Source organism: Oryx dammah, unplaced genomic scaffold (assembly GCF_014754425.2).
Source record: "Oryx dammah isolate SB20612 unplaced genomic scaffold, SCBI_Odam_1.1 HiC_scaffold_9, whole genome shotgun sequence".
Taxonomy (NCBI): Eukaryota; Metazoa; Chordata; class Mammalia; order Artiodactyla; family Bovidae; genus Oryx; species Oryx dammah.
In genome coordinates, this window is record NW_024070193.1 from 4,124,795 (window position 1) to 4,150,276 (window position 25,482).

General features: G+C 40.7%; 1 protein-coding gene across 10 annotated transcripts in view; it reads right to left on the minus strand.

Annotated features, from left to right (window-relative positions):
- RAF1 (Raf-1 proto-oncogene, serine/threonine kinase) overlaps positions 1 to 23,304 on the minus strand; it is an 88,808-nt gene extending 65,504 nt beyond the window's left edge. For 4 of the 10 annotated variants that reach the window (XR_005722150.1, XM_040246722.1, XM_040246724.1 and 1 more), the window contains exons 1-2: positions 22,922 to 23,304; positions 12,639 to 12,827 (exon numbers count right to left, since the gene is read on the minus strand). The gene's annotated coding sequence lies outside the window, so the exon portion shown is untranslated. Of the gene's footprint in view, positions 1 to 5,231; positions 5,581 to 5,658; positions 5,680 to 12,638; positions 12,828 to 22,921 lie in introns of those variants that run through there. The other 6 variants (XM_040246723.1, XM_040246716.1, XM_040246725.1 and 3 more) reach the window with 5 other exon arrangements.
- Positions 23,305 to 25,482: the final 2,178 nt, after the last annotated feature.

Sequence of the window (25,482 nt, forward strand, 5' to 3'; positions counted from 1 at the left end):
TTCCAAAAACCATAAAAATAAAACATGTGATTACTTGCAATATTTCCAAACTAAAACTAATAATCTATTATTTTACCTTCCAAAAATCCACTCGGAGCAACAAAAATCATCAGGCTTCTTTATCTACTGCAGACTGGAGCTACAGGACTTCAGGGCAGACTTGCAAGTTATCAGGACCTTTGATGCTGCTGCTGTTATGAAGTCGCTCAGTTACGTCTGACTCTCTGCAACCCTATGAGTTGTAGCCCACCAGGCTCCTCCGTCCATGGGATTCTCCAGGCAAGAATACTGGAGGGGGTTGCCATTTCCTACTCCAGGGGATCCTCCCAAGCCTGAGTCTCCTGCTTGGCAGGAGGATTCTTTACCACTCAGCCACTTGGGAAGTCCATGAGAACCTTAGGACATCAGAAAGTTCACAGCATTATGCCTAACAGCCAAAAGGTATAAACAGCACAAATACCCATCCAGTGATGAACGAATAAATAAAATGTGGTACAGTCACCCTTAGGTATCTGCAAGAGATTTGTTCCAGGATCCCCTGCAGATAACAAAGTCCAAGGACACTCAAATACATTACATTAAATGGTGTAATATTTGCATAAAAACTACACACATCCTTCCAAACTTTAAATCATCTCTAGATTACTTACAAGCAACTGAACAACAAGATTACCTTCAATATTTAATGCAATGTAAATGATATGTAAATAGTTGCCTTGACAAAGGAACAAATTCAAGTTCTGCTTTTTGGAACTTTCTGGTAATGCCTTCGGGTAAACAGCATTTCCCAGGGAAGCTCTTCAGAGTAACAAGCCCCACACAAGTTCACATTTCACCGGCCTCCAGTGAGTCACTGTGAACAAATCATTACGTCCAAATGGTTGGCCTTTACAGACTGACTGAAGCAAATCAGGCTCTCCACTAGAGCTAAAGATGAGATCAGTCTCATTAAAACTGAATGGCTACATAATAGAGAATAAGGGCTGACAGTTCCTCAGAGAAAAATATGGGTACAGTTACAATGAAAGGGGGTAATAGAAACAAACAACAGGTGTCCACTTCACCAGTTTTCAGGTGACAATCACCAAGATCAAGGGTTTGTTAAAGGAAGGAGCTTAAGAGATATATCCTTAAATTGACCTACTGTGCATACTCTTAAAGGTAGAATCAAAACTCAGGTTATACCTTTAACTTCAAGCTTCTCAAATATTGCCACTATTTGTAAACACACGCACGCACGACAAATCAGGCAAGCGACATGGGTCTTCTTAAGCCCTTGTCACTCTGTTCTTCAGCAAATCTTAGGGGAAGATCCTTGAGCAGGGAGGGGACAAAATCTCACATGTTTTCTTGTTCAATCGCTTCTGTGGAACACATCTATCACTAGGACCAGGAAAATGGAATTTCCAGAAAGCAAAATACGAGAAAATACAAAAGGAACAGACTTGACAGATTAAAAAAAAAAAAAAAAAACCAGCATCTTTCAAGCACCTACTACGAGCTAGGTCCTAAGCATATAGGTATTCAAATGCTATTTCCTTTAAGCCACATAACCTCAAGTTACCTGCCTCTTCTGCCCCCACCCCCCAAGAGTTGGAAGAGATGACCTATATTGACCCTTCTAGCTCTAACACCTTGTAATGATTCTACTGTCATGAAAATATGACAAATACTACAATTTTCTGATACAGAATATCCTTCCCTAGCTTTCCAAACAGACTATATGGCAACCTTCTCTTAATGATTTATAAGTTACTGTAATGAGTAACCTCTGGTTATTTACAAAATATAAATACAGCAGATTTTCAAAAAAACAATAATTTTACTCAGATTTGAGTTGAGGAGGTTATAAGGTAATTACAGTTTTAAATATGGGCTTCCCTGGTGGTTCACACGTTAAAGAATCTGCTTGCAATGTGGGAGATCAGGGTTCGACCCCTGGGTTGGGAAGATCCCCTGGAGAAGGGTATGGCTACCCACTCCAGCATTTCTTGCCTGGAGAATTCCATGGACAGAGGAGCCTGGCGAGCTACAGTTCATGGGGTGGCAAAGAGCTGGACACGACTGAGCGACTAACACACAGTTTTAAATATTTTTATAACGTACCTATTAAGAAGTAAAAGTCAAAAACCAAAGATTTAAGATGAAATGTGACTTCAAAAAACTTTCAGGTTTAAAGAGTAGGCATTTAACGTAATATTAGTGGTAGTTTGATGGAAAAGCTTCAAAACAATAATGACAATCAATGTAACAGACAACAGAGTTCTGTGTCTTCTATTTCTCAGATTCTTCCTGCACTCTAGCTGCCAGAACCACTTCTGACTTGACAGTATTTATTTCTGCTGATTTCCCTACTCCTCAGCATTTGCTCTTGACAACCTGATTTGAAAAAGAGAAGAATCAAGCCTATATATTAAGCAGAACAATAGGAAGAGAAAGAAGGCCAGAGAGTGAAAGTCACTCAGTTGTGTCTGACTCTTTGTGACCCCATGAACTGTAGCTCCCCAATTCCTCTGTCCATGGAATTCTCCAGGCAAGAATGTTGGAGTGGGTAGACGTTCCCTTCTCCAGGATCATTCCAAGCCAGGGAATGAACCTGGGTCTCCTGCATTGCAGGCAGATTCTTTACCATCTGAGCCACAAGGGAAACCCAGAGAAGGCCTAACCTACTGAGTAATAAAAAGGCTACAGTATAGGCTTATTTGCAAGGTCAAACCTACATTTCAGAAAATTAATAAGAGTACCAAAAAATCCAACATTCAGCTAAGCAAGGTCCTCCTACACACTTGGTCCACAAAACTATATAGACTCTTATGGTAAAATTTTTAACACTCAAATTATTAAACTCCATGAAAATAAAGACTGAGCTTTGACAACCTCTGTATACCTAATTCCTAGAAGAGTACTTGTTGAATGACCAAATAAACTAAGCATGCACTTTGAAGTCAGAGATTTGCTGATGAATAACATTCTTGGCTGTGTGGAATTGGGCAAAAAACATCTACGTCTTAATTTCTTCAACTGTAAAATAAGAATATATTTTAAGAGGTGGAGTGGTTATGAGAAATAAATGAAAAATTATAAAGAATACAAAATTCACTGTCTGGTACACTGTGGGCACTTAATTCAAAATAGCTATTACTACATGATATTATTGGTAATAGTGCTTACCCACACAACAGAGTAAACTAGATATGATCCTTGATTCCTTTAGTATTTTCCTCACCCACCACATTTAATCATCCAACACATACTGTCAGACCCTCCAAACTCCACCACTTTAACCCAACCATTCCAACCTAAAGCACCATCATGTCTTGCCTAGATTACAGCAGGTGTCACTATGTCCACTCTCAAAACTTGCGAATCTATTCTCTACCTACTACCTTAAGGCACAAATCTGGTCACATGATTGCTCTGCTAAAGTCCTTACTTTTGAGTGTGACTGGTTCCCTATTACACTCAAAATAAAACCCAAATTCTTCAAAACTATGACCTACAAGGCCTTACATGATGACCTGGCCTCTCTCTCTGTTCTATACCCTATCCCCTATCCTCTCTCTTAGTTCATTTATTCCTGTCGTACTGACCTTGTTGCTAGCTTGTCAACCACGTTTCCACTCAAATGTGGTTCCTCACAGGGGACCTCCTTGGCCATCCTGTTTCAGTGTATCCTGTCTCTCCCCAGCATCTTCCCCTCTTTACTAAGCTTTACTGTTTCCACCATCCTTTACGCCATTTTTATAAAACTTTGAAATTATATTAGATGCCTGTTACCCAGTGATTGTCTGCCCTCGACAGTACGTTCCAAGAAGCTACGTTCAGTTTACCCTAAAAACCCCATCACCTTTCATCAGTGTCTAGCATACAACTGGCCATTAAGACACTTCCTGAATGAATAATAAAGGCTGGCATCTAGGTCCAGTGAGTGCTGAGTTCTACTAAAAATCATCAGTCCAGTCATTTATGATCCACACGATGCTGAGAGGCTACACTCCAGGACTAGAACACTGACAATTGTGGAATTCTGCAAATGCAGAATCGGCACAGCAGTCAGCTCTACCAGACAGATGCCAAATGGACAAAAGCTAGCTGGTAATAGCCAGTTGAAGCCATTATGGAATTCTACCATGCTTGAGCTATTTCCAAAGTTTGATTTACTAGTGTTGTTTGGCATTTTTCTTCACAGTTGTTTTATTGTAAAAATAAAACCAAGCACCATTCTTGTTCACCTGCTCTGTCAAACTAAACTGTAAACATGTTCCACCTACACACACATCCATTTGTCCTAAATATACACTGCTGAAAATAAAAAGTGGTTTTAAGCCACAGTGTCCCTACTAAAGAAATGTCGAAATGTGTTTTTAAACATGCCTAAGATCATGCAGAATCCAAAAGAATGAGTAGGCTATCAGACAGGAGGAGGGGTGGTTCAGCCTAACAGAAATACAATAATTAACAAATATTTGGGGTACATGTCCCAAAACAAGAATGATTTATTAAGCATAACCAAACAATGGCAGTTCCAGTTTAAATTTTTGGATGTCAATCTAAAAAAGTATTCTTCACATACGTAAGTTGTGAACTATGAAACCAATCAACAAAATTAAACAGAAAATCAAAGTTTTGTTACAGTTTTCAGCAATTTCAGAACATACAAAAGCTAAAATTTGAGAAAACTGATACATTTTCACATCAGGTTTGCAAATGATTCTAGAATCAGTTACTCGTCATCACCTTCTCTATATTCGCTATGGGCCTAATGCCGTATGTTGTAACCTCTAAAAATAAGTCTCCATTTTAGTAAAATGATGAAACCAGTAACTCAGTGAACAAAAACAAGGAACTGCTGAATGTCAGCACGTTTCACAGGCCACAGCTAATTAGATGATTAAAATGATAAATTTCTCAACTCTTTTAAAAATAATTCAAATATAGGAATGTTAAGAAAAGCTCACCTTTTTTTTTTTTTTTTTGAACTCAACTTTTATAGCAAATTCATTTTTTTTTTTTAACAATCAAGAACGCACTCCTGGGAGTTTCCATGAACATGCACCAGGACAGTCAAGCAAAAAACTGAAGAAAAGGAACAGAAGCAGGGTGCCAGTGATTTTCATCTTACGCTTTCAAGAAGTAAGATTATCTTTATAAAAGTCTAAACACTGGCAAAGCAAGGTACACTTCTGTCCTCGGGCAACAAATCAAATAGCCCATAAGAGCACAGCACCTACCATTCCACTCCCAGGGATTAGCAGAGAAGTCACAAACATTCTCTTGGCTAAGGCAAAAGGCTTTACAGAAGTCTGCAGGCTGCATTTCCACAGTCTGCAGAGTTTTGAGCACTCTTCCCACAATCCTCACGCCCCAAACTACACAAACCACCACATGATTGAGAAGCCGGTTAGAGCAGGAAGGAACACTCGGATATGCAAACAAAGTAAAAGAGTAGTAAATACAGGGGCCATACTGTGTCTGTGAAAACTGACTTGCTTAAAATTTCTTAGAGAAATCAAGTTATTTCCTAGTCAATTCCTAACAAGCTGTTGAGAATTAACATTACAAAGGAAACTGGGATCTTTCTTCTGAAACTCAGAATCCAGAATACACAGGTTAGATACAGGCATTTTAAACTCAACACATTCATTTCAGACTTCTCACCCTGTGGCTCAGCTCTAGCAGTAACTTCAAAGAACCGCTTCATTCAGAGGCATTTCTAAAAATGAATAAATAGCACCAGATTAATAAAACAGTAATAAATTAATTACTCTGGGAGAGTCTTTTTTTGTTGTTTTTTGGCTTACCATGTGCTATAAAAAAAGTGTTCAGAAAGCAAGACTGTTTCAGGTCCAAGATTATTAGGGAGCAGCACACATACAAAGTGCTAATAAACAGCCCGAGACAAGCCAGATGGGATGCGAGCACAACTATGAAAACGTAACCGCCAGTACGCAGCGTGCACCTTTCAGGGATTTGAGTCCTGTGTTTAAGGTCCATCATCTAACTCAGGGCCTAATTTGATGGATAAATGTTTGACTGGAAACACTATCCTATCAACATCAGGAGATATAGACCTCAGCAGAGCACTCGCTCAAACATTCCTCATCGATTGTCTTGTCAGTTACTCTCCTAAAGGGTTAGATACCTTTGGACCATGGTAAATAACAAATGAAAACAACCCCGATTAATCCAGAAAGATCTTCAGGAGTTCAGTGTACAAGAACCAAAGTGTTCTAAGACTTCGGCCTAAAAGAGTCAAGAAGCAGTTGCGCCAACTTGGGGTTAAGGTTGACTGTTTTACCCTCTCCCTACAAATAAATTTTACTATTCTTTCCTGAGTAGGGAAACACACACACACGTGTAAATATCTCACAGAGACAGATGGATGGCATTTTTCTTGAAAATGCCTCAGTGAATCAGTATATAAAATCTGTCTTAAAACCTCACTTTTGAGGTTTTATTGAAATACTACTCTCTTTTATTTCACTTAAAAATATTAAAGTGGTAGAACACAAATACCTAAGGCAACCAGCACTTTGGTGTTAAACTAGATTTTAGAGGTATTCTTAAGCCTAATATCGAGTTTCTAAGAACATAGCAATGCATTCTGTGGTTGAGATAGATTGGAGAAAGTTTACTTCAATCAAGAGAACTTAAAATTTTACATAAATTTACAGTTTATTCCTCTCCACTATCTCACAGTGCTATTAAACAGGCTAAAACCAGGTATTATTCCTAGTTCTTCTGTAGACAAAGAAAACAAGAAGTTCAAAAGGTTTCGTGACAATAAGGGAAGGAAAACAAACAAAAAAATTCAGGTTCTCAGACTCTATAAATTACAGGTCTATCTTAACACATTAAGAAACAAAAATAATTGTTTAAGATTATTACTATTACTACTTTGAAATAAATAGTTTATAGGTAATGCAGTATACGGAATAAAGGAAAATATTTGTTTTATATAACATAAGCAATTTAAATGTCCTTCATATTTAAGAGATTTTTACTTCCTTTCTAAATAATGATTTAGTTCAAATTCATTATCTTAGAGCAGTTGTTTTCCCAATGCTTTTTCTCAGATAGCCTTTCTTTCTTCTTATCCATTAAATAATACAGAATAGAAGAGTATCAAAAATATAATCCTGGGACTTCGTGGGTAGTCCAGAGGTTAGTACTCCACACTCCCAATTCAAGGAGGCCTGGGTTCAATTCCTGGTCAGGGAACTAGAGCTCACATGCCACAGCTAAGGGTTTGAGCGCCTCAACTACAGACCTGCCTGCCTCAACCAAGGCCTGGCGCTGCTGCGTAAGTATTTCAAAATGTGCACAGACAATCTCTTATTTAGAAGCTAACTCTCACAATCTGCAGCAAGTGAATTACCAGTGAAGACAAACATAACGAAGTCTCCATTGTGTTTAACGGCTCTGTGGCTCAGGAATTAGAGCACTGGTCTCGTAAACTGTTTTTAAGTCATTCTTTTTTTATCTTCACTCCAAAATTTTTTCTACTCAGAGTTGGTAACAAACAGAAGTTAGATAAAATAAAATCTCCATGTAATTAGAAGACTGCTAAACTACAAACCATGACTCACTAATTCTGAATATTAGTCAACACAAAAGAACACCTATACATCAAAATAACCTGGGCACTGCCCTAGAGTTAAAATTCTGTTGTAATATTTTGTAGCCGCTGCGAGTTTCTCCTTGGTTCAAAAGGAGAGAAATGAGGAGAAACGGGTAGCAAGGGCTTGAAAAGACTATTGCTAGACTAAATGACCTGAACACACTAAGATGCCCACAGCTTTAAACAGCCCTTTACTCATGACATTTAGACTTAAGATGGACTTGGAGCTCACTCCCCTCTACTCAGCATGTTTTACAAAATGTGAAAATTAAACAATGTCTGTGAAGCACAGAGTGTTGGCCTGACACAGTAAATGTTCCCTATTATCATGATGAAACAGTCAGGAATTCTAGACAGCCATAAACCTCCAGCCTGGGTTTTTCTGAATTCAAAGCCTAACACTCTTCACTACTACGGTTACTGTGTTCCAAAATTAAGTCCTAGCTTCCAAAATACAGATCAACTGTTTAGCTCTCAGGTTACTCAGGTTAACGTGTGCTGTGAGCTCAGTCACTCGGTTGTGTCTGACTCTTTTTGACCCCATTTTGACCTGTAGCCCACGAGGCTCCTCTGTCCATGGAATTTTCTAGGCAAAAATACTGAAGCAGGCTGACATTTTCTCCTCCAGGGAATCTTCCCGACCCAGGGATCAAACCCACATCTCTTATATCTCCTGTACTGGCAGGCAGAATTCTTTATCACTGAGCCACCTGGGAAGCCCAGTTGGGGGAATAACACAGCTAATATGCTATCTTGTTCATTTGATCTCTGCAAATGGTCTCTCTATTCCCAGAGATCTTCTGCAGAGCCTGCATGGAGTAATAATTCTAGATGCTTTACCATCAGTCTATATCTTGGAACCTGTGAACACATTCCTAAATTACCTACACATCAACACATGCCTAAATTACCTGCAATTAACAACCAAGGTAACTTTCTGGAAAATACCTCCTTCTCCGCTTAGATTTATCATTTCCTCAAAAAGCTTCTTATTTTTGTATTTCTCCATGGTAGGAGAAATGAGACAAGATTTACCATCAAAGAGAAGTAAACCTAATGCTATGTACAACTTACAACAAGCCTTAGAAGAAATGTAAAATATCCTATTTCACCGTTCTAAAAAGTAAAATACAGTTAAAAGTAGCTCTATTAACTATAGAGGGTATACGTGAAGTATATGTCGATCGTAACCAGTAACTACTTAAAGTATTCTAACTCCGTATCCTCCTGGTAAATTAGAAAATTAGAAACCAGGCTGAGAGCACAAAGTAGGGGAATGGCAGTACTGAAGCCAAACCCATTAGCCTTAGAGACACCGACAGCCACTCTGACCTTACAACACGAACGCACTCCAAAGCCTGGCACCAACTCAGGATCATTACTGAATTGTACAATGAACTCTTAAAATTACAAAAACCAGTACATCATTTTAGAAATCTCTGCACTAAGCTCACTTTTCAGAGTACTACTATCACATAAAAGTCTAAGCAGCTTAAATATTCTCGTAAGAACTGGCAAACTTAGGTGGGTACCCCCAACCACTCTAAACTTTAAAGGCTTTAGGGTGAGCCCACAATTGCTTTATACATATGCAAGTGATTAAGTGTTCCTAGAAGTTTATGAAATATTGATTAGTGGTAGAGAGAAAGAATACTTCTTAAAGTGCTATTTTAAGCTAATTCCCTAAATTAAATATGTAAGATTAGAAGAAAAGTTTTCACACACAAAGTCATAGCACTGTGATTATCATCTTACAGAAAAAAAGTAATGGAACTAATTATTTCTATTCAAGTCAGAAAGGTTTAGAAAAGACAACTCGTCAACAGGGCTATCTCGGGACTCCCCTGGTGGTGCACGGATTAAGACTCCTCATTTCCACTGCAGAGGGTGGGGGTTTGATCCCTAGTGTGGAACTAAGATCCTGCATGGTGCAGTCTAAAAAAGTTGGGGCGGGGGGGCGGATATCTCTGAGGGCCCTATGAAAAATAAGTACCTGCAGAGGCAAATTAGAGTAGCCTCGATCCCAGCCCTCAATAAACTTATAGTTTAGATGAAGAAGTAACCCAAGGACAAGGTGGGGTTAATTATACAAGGCCTATGACAAGGAAATGGATCTACCCTAAGTCATAAAGAAAATTATAAAACAGCATTCCCAGAAACCTAACAAAAACCTTAAGTTTGCATCACATCTTCGGGTTACATTCTGAGGTGCAGAGAGGGTGTAGGATGGAGTCAAAAACTAACCTAGAAACCCCTTTAATCTCTCCTTAAGTCGATGGCTTATATTTAGAGTATTTACTCCATCTTTCTCAGTGCTTCTTTCTCTTTAAAGTAAGGATTACAATGTACCTACATCATCAGGTTTATGGGAAGATTAAACGAATTAAGGTAAACTCTTAAAAGAATCTGGTATGCAGTAGTTAAGATAAAGGTAAGCTGTTATCTTCAGGATGGCTTTTTTAAAAATGTATCTTTAGACAAAAAACCACACTCAATTATGAGATGGTCGAATTATAAGGCATGGGAGAATTGAGAATGACAAAGAATAGATTCACTTTCTTCAACTGCAACAAAATCTCCCAAGAACATATGCTCAGTACCATAAGGAGTGAGTGATGGCTGAAACTGCCTGGACTATTAAAATACTTTTTCGGCAGGACAGAAACAGTTGAATACTTATTTGTTTTTGTTTTTTGGGGTTTTGGTGGGTTTTTTTTTGCCACAACACACGGCTTGAACACAGGTTCCCCGCAGTGAGAGTGCAGAACACTAACCACTGGACTGCCAGGGAATTCCCTGCTCACTTTAACATACTTACAACGCAGTTTCACTCTTCATTTCTCCTTTAAGCTCATTTCTTTGCTCAGTCTAGCTCTGTTCCATCTGAGGGACTGAGTGATCAATTTTTCAAGATTTTTCCAAGCTTCCTTTAAGGAGTAAGTGTTTTTCTATTTTCTTTTTTTCCCCTTTTTTCATTCAACTGGTCACACAACACTGGAAAAAACCCACCCTCACACAGAAAAAGTTTCTGCTGAAACAGACACACTCCAACACTTAAAATATCATCTCATCCAAGCTAGGAAACAATAATAAGTCTGGTTTGGAAATGGCTTAGCTAGTTTCCCAACCAGTCCAAAAGGGCAGCTCAGAGGCACTGCAAGGTGGGGTGTGTGTCAATATTTTGAGTTTCCTCACCCCTCTTTCTCAACTTCTGACCACAAACTGGTAACTTCATCAGATGACTGGCCAGCATAAACGCACATGAAGAAATGTGATACTCTACCCTTCTCATAGTTAGCAAGCTGGGCTGCCCAAGTTTAGAAAAGAACCTAACTTTTTTAAAGGATAACTAATTTTTTAAAAGTTCATCAGCTAGTTCAAACAATTACATTGAAACATCAGTTCCACAGTGAAAGACATATGGAGCCGATTTTATTTTTAACTCTTAGTTTTTCATTATTTTCATTTTAAGTCACTTTGTCTAAACTCTTTAATTCGTTTTACTTTTCATCTCCAAATCAGTCATTGCTTCTTCATTTAAGCAGCAACTGTTCATTTTTAAATGAATGGAACTATTTACAAAGTATATCCTTAAACACAAGTAGAAAAATATGCAACACACAAATAAAATATGGTCTAAGCATGATCACTCTGATGGTCGGGTAATAATGAAGTAAAAAACAGCTACACAGTGGAAGGGGAAGAAGAGGAAATAAAAACCACCCAGACATCTCATCCTGCTAAGCTAATGCCTGGAAACACTGACTTAACCATACCAATAATTTCTGTTCCACATAAAAGGCATAAATTTTAGTGGCAAGTCCTGCATAATAACAAGTGATTTAAAAAATAGCCATGAACTTTCTTCAAAAACAAAGACATGAAAAAAATTTAATAAAATAAAGACATGAAATATAAAATAAGTGAATCCACCATTCTGCACACTGGCATCTCTCACTTGGGCAGACATTGAGATTTACCCTCAAGATAAGTACTCCTCCAGGTTTACAACCTTGCCAAAACTATTTCAAGAAGTAACCATCTGATTCAGTCATTTCTCCAATGATTCCTTTGGAGTCAATGGCTTTCATACAGAAAAATTCCCTGGTCTTCAATGATACCACCAGAGGTAAGCATCTTGCTTGTTTTGAGAACTTGTAAGAATTACAACAAGGTATATCTGTAAAACCATTTGTTTCCCAGAAGATACTTTAAATCAACTTTTCAAGAATATTTTTCTTAAACCAAGGACATGCTCAGAGGTTTCCACTGTAAATTGGACCATTAATTCATTAAAACTCTAATTTATATCCAGCTACTTTGCCACAGGAATTAAAAAAAGAAACTAAATATGAAAATGTAACCTATGTAATTACATATCAAAGTCTGAATGCCTTAAGGAAAAGAATGGTATGTATCTCCTACATCCTGTTATATACTCCGTCAGCCAGTACAGCGCGGCTTCCCTGGTGGCTCAGCGGTCAAGAATCCACCTGCAATGCAGGAGTCAAAGGAGACGCAAGTTCGATCCCTGGGTCGGGACAATCCCCTGAAGGAGGGCACGGCAACCCACTCCAGTATTCTTTCCTAGAGAATCCCCATGGATAGAGGAGCCTGGTGGGCTACAGTCCATAGGGTCGCAAAGAGTCAGACACGACTGAAGTGACTTAGCACACACACCAGTACAGTACCTTGCACAAAATTAATGTTTAAATATCTGAATAAACTATTAATGGAGAAATGATGTAATCACACTATTTATCCTAAACTTTTCTCATGGATATTAAATCACTACCTACCACATGAAAGTACTGATACATAGAATCCAAAAAAACAGAATGCCTCTCTATATACTGCAACCTGGCACAGAACTGAGTGGAAAAGTATAAGGAGCACATCATTTGACAATTTCTAATAATCTATTTCAACTGCCGGTGGCTTTGAAGAATACAAAGTTCAGAAAAATGGCCCTTGCCTTGTTAAAGTAGAAAAAAAAAAACAAAAAATCATGACTTACCAAAGACTGCCTATGTGCTAAGAGCTCTCAGGATGACACAGAGGCTACAACAGCAAGAACTGACAGCTGTGTGTGTGCGGTGACGGGGAAAAGGAGTGCCTTCTCCAGAAAGAATGTGGGGCATGGAGCGGCCACTTCCAGCCTGAGCAGAGAAGAGGCAGACAATACAGGATGATTTCACTGTAGTATCTGAAACTGAAGGGGAAGCATTTTAATAGGTGCATGTAAACGTTTTTCTTTATAAAAAATAGAATTTTAATGTACATATTTTAGTACCCTACTTTTTTCACTTGGTTTATCTTACCACTCAAGATTAACTGAAATAATTATTTACAAATTAACTGAATATATTTTAGATTAAAAGGGGATGAAGGGTATAAGGAAGGTAACAGCAACAACTACATGTGCCAACTTAATAAAAAACCTTTTTTTCAAAAAAGTAGTCATTAATTGTGTAATTAATTTATCTCTTTGAAGAACATTATATACAAATACATTTATAAAGGAGGAAAAATTCCATAGATGCAAATACGGCCAACTTCCTAAACTTCTGGTTTGCTTAGCTGATCTAATTAGCAGTTAAGAGAAAAGCCTAGAGCCACTTCACATCCATTAGGACAGTTATTATCAAAAAACAAAATGTAACAAGTATTAGCAAGGATGCAGATAAACTGGAACTCTCATGCATTGCTGGTGGGAATATAAAATGATGCAGCTGCTGTGGAAAATAATGTGGCAATTCCTCAAAAGTTAGACAGAATTACCATCAGTTCCAGCAATTCCACTCCTGGGTATATATAGTAAAATGAAACAAAAGCAGAAATTCAAACAGACACTTACAAATCAATGTTAACAGCATCATTATTCACAAAAGCCAAAATGTGGAACCTAAGAACCCATCAACTGTTGAAAGGATAAATAAAATATTGTGTGTGTGTGTGCGTGTGCGCACACGCATATTATTATTATTCAACCATGAAAAGGAATAAAATTTTGACACACAGTATAATATGGATGAATCCTGAAAACGGTAAGGGAAATAAGCCAGATACAAAATTATAAATATTGTATGATTCCCCTAAAGGTCCAAAAGTCAAAGCTATAGTTTTTCCCGTTGTCATGTATGGATGTGAGAGTCGGACCATAAAGAAGGCTGAGAGCCAAAGAATTGATGCTTTTGAACTATGATGTTGGAGAAGACTCTTCAGAGTCCTTTGGACTGCAAGGAGATCCAACCAGTCCATCCTAAAGGAGATCAACCCTGAATATTCACCGGAAGGACTGATGCTGAAACTGAAGCTCCAATATTCTGGCCACCTGATGCAAAGAGCTAACTCACTGGAAAAGACCCTGATGCTGGGAAAGACTGAAGGCAGGAGGAGAAGGGCGTGACAAAGGGTGAGATGGTTGGGGGGCATCACCGACTTGATGGACATGAGTTTGAGCAAGCTCTGGGAGATGGTGAAGGACAGGGAGGTCTGGCGTGCTGCAGTCCATGGGGTTGCAAAGAGTGGGACACAACTGACTGAGTAACAATGATTCCCTTTATATGAGATACTTGGACTAGCAAATTCAGAGAGAAAGCAGAGTTTACCAGGGGCTGGAGGTAGGGAGGAATTGGGAGTTATTGTATCAATATAATTGTTACAGGGTTCTATCTGGTATGATGAAAAATTTCTAGAAACAGAGTAGCGATCATGTTTGCACAACACTGTGGCACTTGATGCCATGGAATAATAAGCTCAAATGTGGTTAAAATAGTAAACTGTATGTTATGTATAGCTTACCTCCACCACTCCATCCAAAAAAGCCTAAGGGGCCCATTTCTGAATTGTCAGACAGCTAGATAAATACTAGGCATGGAGTATTTATGATGGTTATTCTCACATTCACATTTCTCTAATTCCAGTCCAGACTAAGACCAAGGAAGAAAGAAGAGTATCATTTATACCCTCCATGTAGAAAGCCTATGAATGCAGAAGAGAACAGCCAGTGTGGCAAGAGCCGCTTGAAGCAATGCGTCAGCGAGCTGCTAAAGCAGGCAAACGTCCTCAGGGAGCTGGCACTGAGAACCCAGAGCCCTCTAGTGATAATGCAAAATAGAAGGGGAAGCTAAGCAAGGTTGATTCCTTCCATAGAAATCCTAAGTTACAAAGTTCTGAATATGAGTTTACAATTTTAATTGTAAACATTAGTGTGTGATGAAAGTGAAGTCACTCAGTCGTGTCCGACTCTTTGCGACCCCATAGACTGTAGCCCACCAGGCTCCTCCTTCCATGGGATTTTCCAGGCAAGAGTACTGGAGTGGGTTGCCATTTCCTTCTCCAGAGGATCTTCCCGACCCAGGGATCGAACCCAGGTCTCCCACATCACAGGCAGACGCTTCACCATCTGAGCCACCAGGGAAGCTAGTGTGTGACAGGCAGTAGGAACAATCCACAGGTGATTAACCTGTGAATCTCTACTTATGCAAATAATGTTTACTACATCATCAAGACAAAGTTTCAAGAACTAGAGATTTATAAACTAGACATGTCTCAGCTCTAAGGGGCTTATATCTAGCCAGAGATGTAAGACATCTATATAAAAAACTCAGTTCAATCACATTATTTAGCACCTTACACTCAACAAACTGAACTGAAATCAGGGGCACCAAACACTGCGCTCACCTCTGGGTTTTCAAAGGCGATTAAGAGACAATCCTGTGAGAAAGGATGAGAGGCAAACGAATATTCTAATGAAATACATGCCACAATAAATACGTATCACGTCTACAGTATGCACTACCAAGAAAGCACATACACAAACCATTTGAGTTTAAATAAAAGGTCTTATTATAAAGTCTAGCATTAAATGTAGTGATTAGATTTAATAGTTTCACCAAAATGCACAGACCTCAATTTCTCAAATTTTTTCACAAATGTCAACAAAGAAGGACTTGCACACTGAGTAGAAAGCATTAACTTGAATTTATAATCTAATGGGATGATAAACTCACAAATGACTATATGATAAAGACAGTCAGAAAAATAAATGCAAGGGTTTTAAGGTAGGGTTCAAGGAAGAAAACATAATGAGAAAAAGATCAGGAAATGGTATTTAGAAGATGGTGTTCAAAATGGCTCTTAAAAGAGGAACAGATAAAAGTGAGGAAATCGTGTGAATCTCTCCTCAGTAGATAAGGTCACTAAGTCAGGAACTTGCCTAATTCACCCTCCACCACACTAGCCTGCTGCACTTACTTAGGTGCTTTAAAAAAAAAAAGGCTTCTGAATTCCACTGAAGATAGTAAGAGAAATCCACACTACCAAGATATAAAAGCAAGAACTGTATGCTTCGTCTGAAAAGCAAAGGGGACTCTTGGACGATATGCCAAAGGAAGTAAGGGCAGCTCAACAACATGTGAATATTCCTGTATCATCACAAAACAGGCAGATACCCAAGAATCTCATAACACACTTCCCTCCACGAAAGAAAGCTGGGTACAGGAAACAAAGGAGAAAGTAGAGTTACTCTAAACAGCATAACTTTCTGTATCCTTTAAATTCTGGAGCATGTGACTGCATAATCTATACAAAAGATTTATAAAACCTAATTTTTAAGATTCTTGTGAGGGGACTTCCCTGGTGGCACAGTGGTTAAGAGTCTGCCTGCCAACACAGGGAACGTGGGTTCGATCCCTGCTCCGAGAAGATTCCACATGCTGCGGACCAATTAAGCCTGAGCGACTCAAGAACCGAGCCTGTGCTCAGCAATAGGAGAGGCCACGCAATGAGAAGCCCATACATAGCAACAAAGACCCACTACATCTAACATAAATTAAAAAAAAAAAAAGATTCTGGTGAGGGACAGGGAAGCCTGGCATGCTGCAGTCTATGGGGTCTGAGAGTTGGACTCGATTTCAAGACAGAACAATATACATTTAAAAAGTGAATCTGGCAGTAACGTGAAAAATGCAACTGAAAGAAACAAGAAAAAGGAATTCAGTTTAGAAGTTCTAAGGATAGTTCAGGCAAATTCAATAATAAAAGCCTGAAGTAACCTGGAGAAAGTAGAACACAGCTGAAAGAAGCGCAAAAATATAGTCGTCATGACAACTGAGAGTGACTGAATGTCTGAGGGACATAAGGGCCCACAACATGAATAGAATTTATTTTTGTATCTTTATATGTGTTTTTTAATTATAAAACAATATATTCAGAGACAATAAAAAGTAATATAAAGTAATAATTAATTTCTGTTTAACAACAACTAGTAACATCTACATGTACTTTCTTCCTATGTGTAGGCTTTGAGTTTTTCTTTTTAAAGCTTGAGATACAACTTCCATCCCATACAAGTCACCCATTTAAAGTGTGCAACTCCATGGCTTTTATTAGACTCACAGAGCGGTACATTTACCTCCACAATCAATTTCAGAACATTTTCAATACTTCAAAAAGAAACCCCTATCACTGTTCACTGACATTCCCCTCTCCCTCCAGCCACTGGTAACCACAAATCTACTTTGTCTCTGCAGATTTGCCTGTTTTGGGCACTTCATGCAAAAAGAATCACAGAATATGTGGGGTTTTCTGACTGACTCCTTTATTTAACATGATGTTTGCAAGGTTTATACATACTGGAGAATCTATCAGTTTTGTTGTTGTTCTGTCGCTGACTCATGTCCAACTCTGAGGCCCCCACAGAGTGTAGCATGCCAGGCTTCCCTGCTCTTCACTATCTCCTGGAGTTGGCTGAGATGAGTTCCTTTTCACTGCTGAATAACATTCCATTGTATTAAATGTTGTGTTTTTAACAGAACTACAATCATTCAGATATAGCACTTCTTGTGTCATGAATGCTTCATGTATGCCACAGTTCAAGAAAACCATTGTGCCCTGTAAGGGCTGTCCCACAGTTTACTTACTGTTGAACATCTGAAGTTTTTTCAGTTTTTTCTACCATAAACAAACTTTTTAAAATGCAAATGGGAACTCCTTTCAAAATAATCTATCTAGATCCAGGGAAATGCCTCTCCCAGAAACTGAGATTCCTAATGAGATTTGCCACAGAGAACAAAAGTCAAGTTCTTCTAAGGAAAACTCAGGATTTCATCTACCCTAACGTCAGGAAGCAACAGTTAGAACTGGACATGGAACAACAGACTGGTTCCAAATAGGAAAAGGAGTACGTCAAGGCTGTATATTTTCACCCTGCTTATTAACTTCTATGTAGAGTACATCATGAGAAACGCTGAGCTGGAGGAAGCACAAGCTGGAATCAAGATTGCCAGGAGAAATATCAATAACCTAAGATATGCAGATGACAACACCCTTATGGCAGAAAGTGAAGAGGAACTAAAGAGCCTCTTGATGCAAGTCAAAGAGGAGAGTGAAAAAGTTGGCTTAAAGCTCAACATTCAGAAAACGAAGATCATGGCATCTGGTCCCATCACTTCATGGCAAATAGATGGGGAAACAGTGGAAACAGTGTCAGACTTTATTTGGGGGGGGGCTCCAAAATCACTGCAGATGGTGACTGCAGCCATGAAATTAAAAGACGCTTACTCCTTGGAAGGAAAGTTATGACCCAACCTAGATAGCATATTCAAAAGCAGAGATATTACTTTGCCAACAAAGGTCCGTCTAGTCAAGGCTATGGTTTTTCCAGTGGTCATGTATGGATGTGAGAGTTGGACTGTGAAGAAAGCTGAGCGCCAAGAATTGATGCTTTTGAACTGTGGTGTTGGAGAAGACTCTTGAGAGTCCCTTGGACTGCGAGGAGATCCAACCAGTCCATCCTAAAGGAGATAAGTCCTGGGTGTTCATTGGAAGGACTGACATTAAAGCTGAAACTCCAATACTTTGGCCACCTCATGCGAAGAATTGACTCACTGGAAAAGACCCTGATGCTGGGAGGGATTGGGGGCAGGAGGAGAAGGGGATGACAGAGGATGAGATGGCTGGATGGCATCACCAACTGGATGGACTTGAGTTTGAGTGAACTCCGGGAACTGGTGATGGACAGGGAGGCCTGGCATGCTGCGATTCATGGGGTCGCAGAGAGTCGGACACGACTGAGCGACTGAACTGAACTGAAACCTAGGTAAAGGACAGATGTTAAAAGCCATCTAACATGGAAAAGTATGGGATGGGGTGAATTCTGAGAGTAAGCATTGATATATATACACTACCATGTGTAGAACAGATAGCTGTAAGGAAGCTGAGCTCAGCTGGGTGCTCTGTGATGACCTAGAGAGGTGGGACAGGGGCTGGGGGAAGATTAAGAAGGAGGGGATATATGTATACATATAGCTGATTCCCAGTGTTACAGAGCAGAAGGTAACACAACATTGTAAAGCAATTACACTATAACTTTTTTTTAATTTTGAAAAGAAAAAAAAAAGTATGTCCCCATAAAACCCAGATTAAGAATGGCAACTCATAATTTTAAAGACTCAGTAACAGTTAACCATTACTAGCCAGACTCTTCCATGAGAAATGTTTACGGATGAAGAAAGTAAACACTCTGTCCAAATGTGATGCCTAGTATTAAGTAGCTTCAAAGAAATCATACCACTTTTCCCTTCCCCAGCAGGATGGAAGACAATAAACAGGAGATAAGTCATGACTAAAACAGTAAAGATGTATTATTTACTCTTGCTACTGGATGACAGTACATGAAACCCAACAGGCAGAAAGATGTCACCCATATAGTCCACCAGGATCCTCAGAAGCACTTAGACATATCTGGTTCCCCTAAAACATTTTCACTGCCTGTGACTTCCCATTCATTAACCAAAAATGTGAACAATTTCTAAATCACAAAGGTTTTAATTCCAAATCAGTTTTACGACTGTTAATCCCCACCCAGTAAAATCCCTTAGAATCTGATCTAAAAATAAAACTATGTGTCAAGTGTTCCTCAAGAAAAACTATCTACACTGATTGGAATGTGAAGCAATTAACACACTTCTTGAGTGAGTTGCCAAAGAGACTTGAGATAGCCTGGGCCAAAACCAGTAACAAAGGAACACCACCCACTTGACATTTTCCTTGGTTAAACTGACATTCTAGGAGTAATTTTAGGAGAAAGGCTAACAGATCTGAAGTTAACTACTAAAATCATTGTGAGCTTCACAAGTATCCTGGGAGAAAAGGAGGAACAGAATGACTCAACCACTATAAAATTAAAGATGAAAACTGTAATATGTAATTAAGGAATTTTTACTCACAACTTTAAGGCAAGGAAAAAAAAAAAAAAACAGCCATTTACTATCCTAAGGATTATAGGCAAGGTAGTTAAACCCTGTACCAAAAATACTAACTGAATTATAACAAATAACTAGTATCACATTTGCAACCTGGGCAGTTTAGCAAATAAGAATTCTTAGACATCCATACACAAAGATAAACACACACACACGCACAACAACCAAAACCCTAAACAACCTCATCCTAAATGAACCCAAGTGTCCCTTGATGTCCCAATTAATTTAGTCAAGGTGAACAATTTTCCAACTACAGTCATTTTTTTTGGAGAACTGACTTTCACAACACACATGATTTAAAAAACAAAAGATCTTTTTAAGTCAAAGCTTGACTTTATGGTTTCATAAACCCCCCAGTCACATAGTCCACTGCCTTTCAAAGGCACTAGTTAAAATTCTCTTCTGCAAGTCAACATTAAGGCATGCTGTTCATCTAACAAGCTCCTCCCAAGACCAGGATTATGATGTATGGGCTATTATGTTAACATGCAAACAAAAGCACTCCCCATGTAACATTTTTCTATTTTTAGGCAACAGGTTATTAACACAGCTTTATCTGGAATTAAAATGTGATAGAATCATGCACCTACTACAAACAGGTTACTTGAAATAGTAATTTGAAGTTATTAATTATATTTTCCATTTAATAAGTAACCTAGTGCTTCTGGAGAAGTCAAATTTAACTTCCAAGAAGTTGTTGTTTAATCCTCAGAGCAAACTTCTACTTTGGATTTCACAAATGGCCTGTTTTAAACTAAAACCAACTAGTCTCAGAACAGTTAAAATATAATACTTAATGTTTAACCATTCTCTATTTGATCTTTTAGATACTTTTCATTATAAGTGACCAGCTTAATCTGCTTCTCACTGTTTTCTCCTGCAAAACCAAAACCTATAAAATATGTTCTCCTGTATTTCACTCAAGCCTTCTCCTTTGAAGGCATACACATCTTTTAATTCTTGTTAAATAAGAATTTTAGAAAACTAAGCAATTTCACTACAACTTATAATCACAAACACTGCATACCTAAAAGATAATAAGCTTTTACACAGAAAGAGTAACAGGTTAATTTTCCCAAGTATCCTGTGTTCAACTGGGTCAAATGTTTCTGTTGCATTTTAAACAAGCACAGCCCTTAAAGTGATAAGGGTGAAAACAAACCAAAAGAATTTTAATCTTAATGTTCTTGAGTGGTATATAATCATCACAACCCAAAAAAAGATTCAGGAACTTCTAGATGAAGTCTGTTAATATTATAATAGTCACTTTAGCACAAACATTAACCACAACAATACAGCTCTTTGGGGAAAATTATGTTCATAGAGCTAAAGACTTTAAAACAGAACTGGAATCCACAGAATCAATCCGAACAGTTTACTATATAAAACATCTGCTAAACTAAAAATAGTTGCATTCTACAATTTTTCAGATGTTTCATATAATCTGCCAATTTCTAAGCAACTGGGGAGCACAATTTATGTTGTCAACAACCATTTAAAATGCGGTATTAGTAGACTGTCTTACATTTATAAAGACAACACTTTTGTGAGCAAGCACAACTTCAGAAGAACCTTTTGCAAGAATCCCGAGAAATATGAATTCTGTTCATTCACCACAGTGCAAGAGCAAAATATTTGACATAAAGCATTTATCAAAATGTTCTTGACGGAGCTTAACAAACTAAATCTGTGCAATTACTAACAGCTTTTAACATCATCAAGAGAAGGGGGGAAATCGATTATCAGCAAGAAAATTAGCAACATTCGTCTAAAATAACTCCAATTAAACCAACTAGCTCACTATCTTCAACAAAGAAAGATCCTTCGCAAGCTAGGCAACCTTTGTTTCAGACCCTCATCTCTCACCACTTCCTTCCTGCACCCCAGACGGCTTGCTGCTCCCCAAATTCATTCCAACTCCTGCACATCTCGGGGCCTCTGTACCAGCTGTTTCCTCAACTTAGCCTGCTCCGCCCTCCCCACCTGAAGAGCATTTGCTCAGCGCGAAAGTCCCCTCCAGTCTACCTGCTCCCTCAACTCCCCCAAGCAAAATGAGTCGTACCAAACTAGCACGACCCTGGGTAAGCCCACCCTAATCACAGCGTATTGTTTTCACACTTGGGAGCGAACAGAGGGGCCGCCTACCTCCACTCAGACCCGAGAGGACGAAGCAGGCAAAAATAAGGAACGCGGGCTGAATCCATTCCCTCCTTACGACTTTTCAGAACCCCGTCACACCTAGAGGAGGCACAGCAGACCCTAACCTTCCTCCCACCAGAGAAAGGGGCACACCCTGGCCCCCTGAGAGGGAACAATGAATGAACACAGCCGCCTCGCCTCTCCTCATGTCCAAACGCCTCTCTCGGGGCATCGACTAGATCTGCAGAGCCTCTGCAGCTGCACAGCTGAAGCGTCCAGGCGGCTCTCACTTCACACAAAGGAGCCCTGGATCTTTATTCCCAAGCGTCCTGGGGCCGACCGTCAGTATAAGCATCCCAACGGGATCATCAGTAACCCGCAGAGTCCTGAGCCCCAAGGGGAGGCCCCGATCCCTTCCTTTGTGGTGGGACACCGACCTACTTCCTCCTCTTGTCCCCGACTGCTCTCACCTTCCCGAAAAGGGTGTCACTCGAGAGAAGATGCAAGCCCGGGTCCCCCCACTCTGCGGCCAGAAAGAAACGACGGTGGTCCACCTCAATGACAACACGGATTCGAGGCGTCTCTGGGCGGATTTTCCCGTGGCCGAAACACAAGGACTGTGCAACGGGAACTCGGGTGGCGCCCGCACGTCTCCCCGAAACACAAGGAAATCTTGAGGAGTGGGGAATGTGGGGACTCGGCTCGCCGGCCATGACACCGAGCCCCGGGGCCCCCGCCCGCCCAGCGCCTCCCGGGGTGACAGCGGCCTGGCCCGGCCCTCCGCCCGACCGCCGCGGGGCCGTTCCGTCAGCGACGCCCTAGCCGGGCCGCCCGGGAACCCGGCCCACTCAGCCCCGCCGCCCCGCTCCCAGGGCCCGGCCCTGCAGCCTACCTGAGGGAGCCCGGCCGCCTCCGCGTCCAGTCGTCCGGCGGCGGCGTCTGGTCCGCTCCTCCTCCCCACGGCGGGTGAGGGAGCGGGAGGCGATCACATTCGGCGCGTCCCCAGCCCAGGGGACGGGGCCCCGGGCAGCTCTCGCATTGTCCCACTCGCGCTCCGCGGCCTCAGGGCACACACCCCAAAGCCCGGCCACCTGTCCCTCTCCGGGGCCCAAGAGCGGCAGGAAAGCCTTCCCGTCTCACTCTCGTTCTCGCCTTAATCCCGCCATCTAAGATGGCGGCCCCAGCGCCCGCACTTGAGAGACTCGGGCGGCCCCGGCAGGCGAGCCCTACACTCGGTGCTCCTCCTCCCGACCTGCGCCGCCACCAGCTCTGCTTCTGCGCGAGCCCGCCTAGGAGCCGACTTCAAACTTGGCTCGGGCATCCATCGCTCTGGCCTGAACTCTGGTCCCACCTCCTAGTGGGCGTGGCCTAGAGATCGCGCTGGCCGCCATTTCCGAGCCGTGAAGGCTCTAGGGCGGGTGCTCATCGGCCAACGGAGTGACGGTCGAGAAGGGTCAGAGTTTAGCTGCCCCGAAGGAGTCTGAGGCTTAAAAGGGAGAAGAAGGCCAGCCTGGTGATATCTCAAGGTCCAGAGATAACCAAATGAGCCCGAGGACTCAGTGTAGAGAACAGTGTCCAGCTTTGGCGTGTCCTCCCTGGAGTCCGACGCATCAGGAGACACATCGCGACTCTGTCGTTTACCCATCATGTGGGAAAGTCAGTAAACTTTTGAGTCTCAGTTCCTTGCTGGCTCAGACGGGAAGGAGTCTGCCTGTAGGAGACCCAGGTTGGATCCCTGGGTCTGAAAGACCGCTGAAGAAGGGAATGGCTACCCACTCCAGTATTCTTGCTTGGGAAACCCCATGGACAGAGGAGCCTAGCGGCTACAGTCCGTAGGGTTGCAAAAGAGACACAATGTAGCTACTAAACAGCAACAACAAATGGATATTTTAATGCATATACCCATCGCCCCAGCAAGTCCGCTCTGGACACTAATTCTAGAGCACAAAAAGGCACTCGCTAAAATGTTCATTGCCGTGCTGTTTGCATTAGAGATGACACTGGAAAAAAATGTTAGTTAAAAAGGAAACTGTTCAAATAAAGGGTGCTATCTCCACAGTCCATGATATCCATTTGTTAAAAAGAATCAGCTAGTTCTATATACTGATTTTTTTTCATCGAAGATATGACATTTTAAAAAGTAGAACATATACAGAATGACTATTCATTCTAACAGGGGCACACAATGCTACCCAACACCATGTACATTTTTTAATTTAAATTTTTATTGAAAGCCTGTTAGTACCACACGTTGTTCTCCGTATTGAGAAGTCAGCAATAATCAAAAGCTCTGTCTTGTAAAGAGAAAGCCAAAGAAAATATAGTTAGTCCTATGTACAGTATAAAGGGAAATGAAGATGTAGCAAGACTATGATAGGACCCGGCTTCCTCGGTGGCTCAGTGGAAAAGAATCCACCTGCCAATACAAGAGACAGGGGTTCCAATCCTGATCCAGGAAGATCCCACATGCCGGGGAGCAGCTAAGCTCATGTGCCTTAACTACTGAGCCTGTGCCCTAGAACCCAGGATCCGCAACTACTGGGCGATGAACTGCAACTAGTGAAGCCTGCAAGCCCTAGGGCCGTGCTCGACAGCAGCAAGAGCCACTGCAGTGAGAGGCCTGCACACTCGACTGGAGAGTAGCCCCTAAACTTGCTGCAACTAGAGAAGAGCCTAAATAAATAAAATTATTTTTTAAAAAGAGTATGTGGACCTATATATAAAGTAATATGTAAAGACAAATACATAAGTATACAAATACGCCTAAGTATGGAAAGGGAATCCATGCAGGGGAAAGATGGGAAGACATTGAATAGGGAGGACCACGAGGGGATATTTTTTTAATTAGGAATAATGACATTTCCTATAATAATGATGTTTGGGCTTCCCCGATAACTCAGTTGGTAAAGAATCCACCTGCAATGCAGTAGAACCCGGTTTGATTCCTGGGTCGGGAAGATCCACTGGAGAAGGGATAGGCTCCCCACTCCAGTATTCCTGGGCTTCCCTTGTGGCTCAGCTGGTAAAGAATCCGCCCACAATGCGGGAGACCTGGGTTCAATCCCTTGGTTGGGAAGATTCCCTGGAGAAGGGAAAGGCTACCCACTCCAGTATTCTGGCCTGGAGAATTCCATGTACTGTGTAGTCCATGGGGTCACAAAGAGTTGGACACTACTGAGCGAATTTCACAACATCATTTCCTGTGAAGGTTCTTGGCTTCCTTATTCAATAGAAATTGATCAAAGGGCAGTTAAGGTATAAGAACTGCAGTGAAGGGTCCCAGGTCCCAGCCTGAGTCAACAATATGTGACTCACAGGATTAAATGAGATAAAACATGGAAAACACTTAGCACAGAGCCTGGGAGTTGAGGCTGACCGCCGAGGTTCAAGTTTGAACTCTGCCACTTCCTCACCTGTGACTTGGACAAGTCATTTAAACCTCAGTTCCTCAGT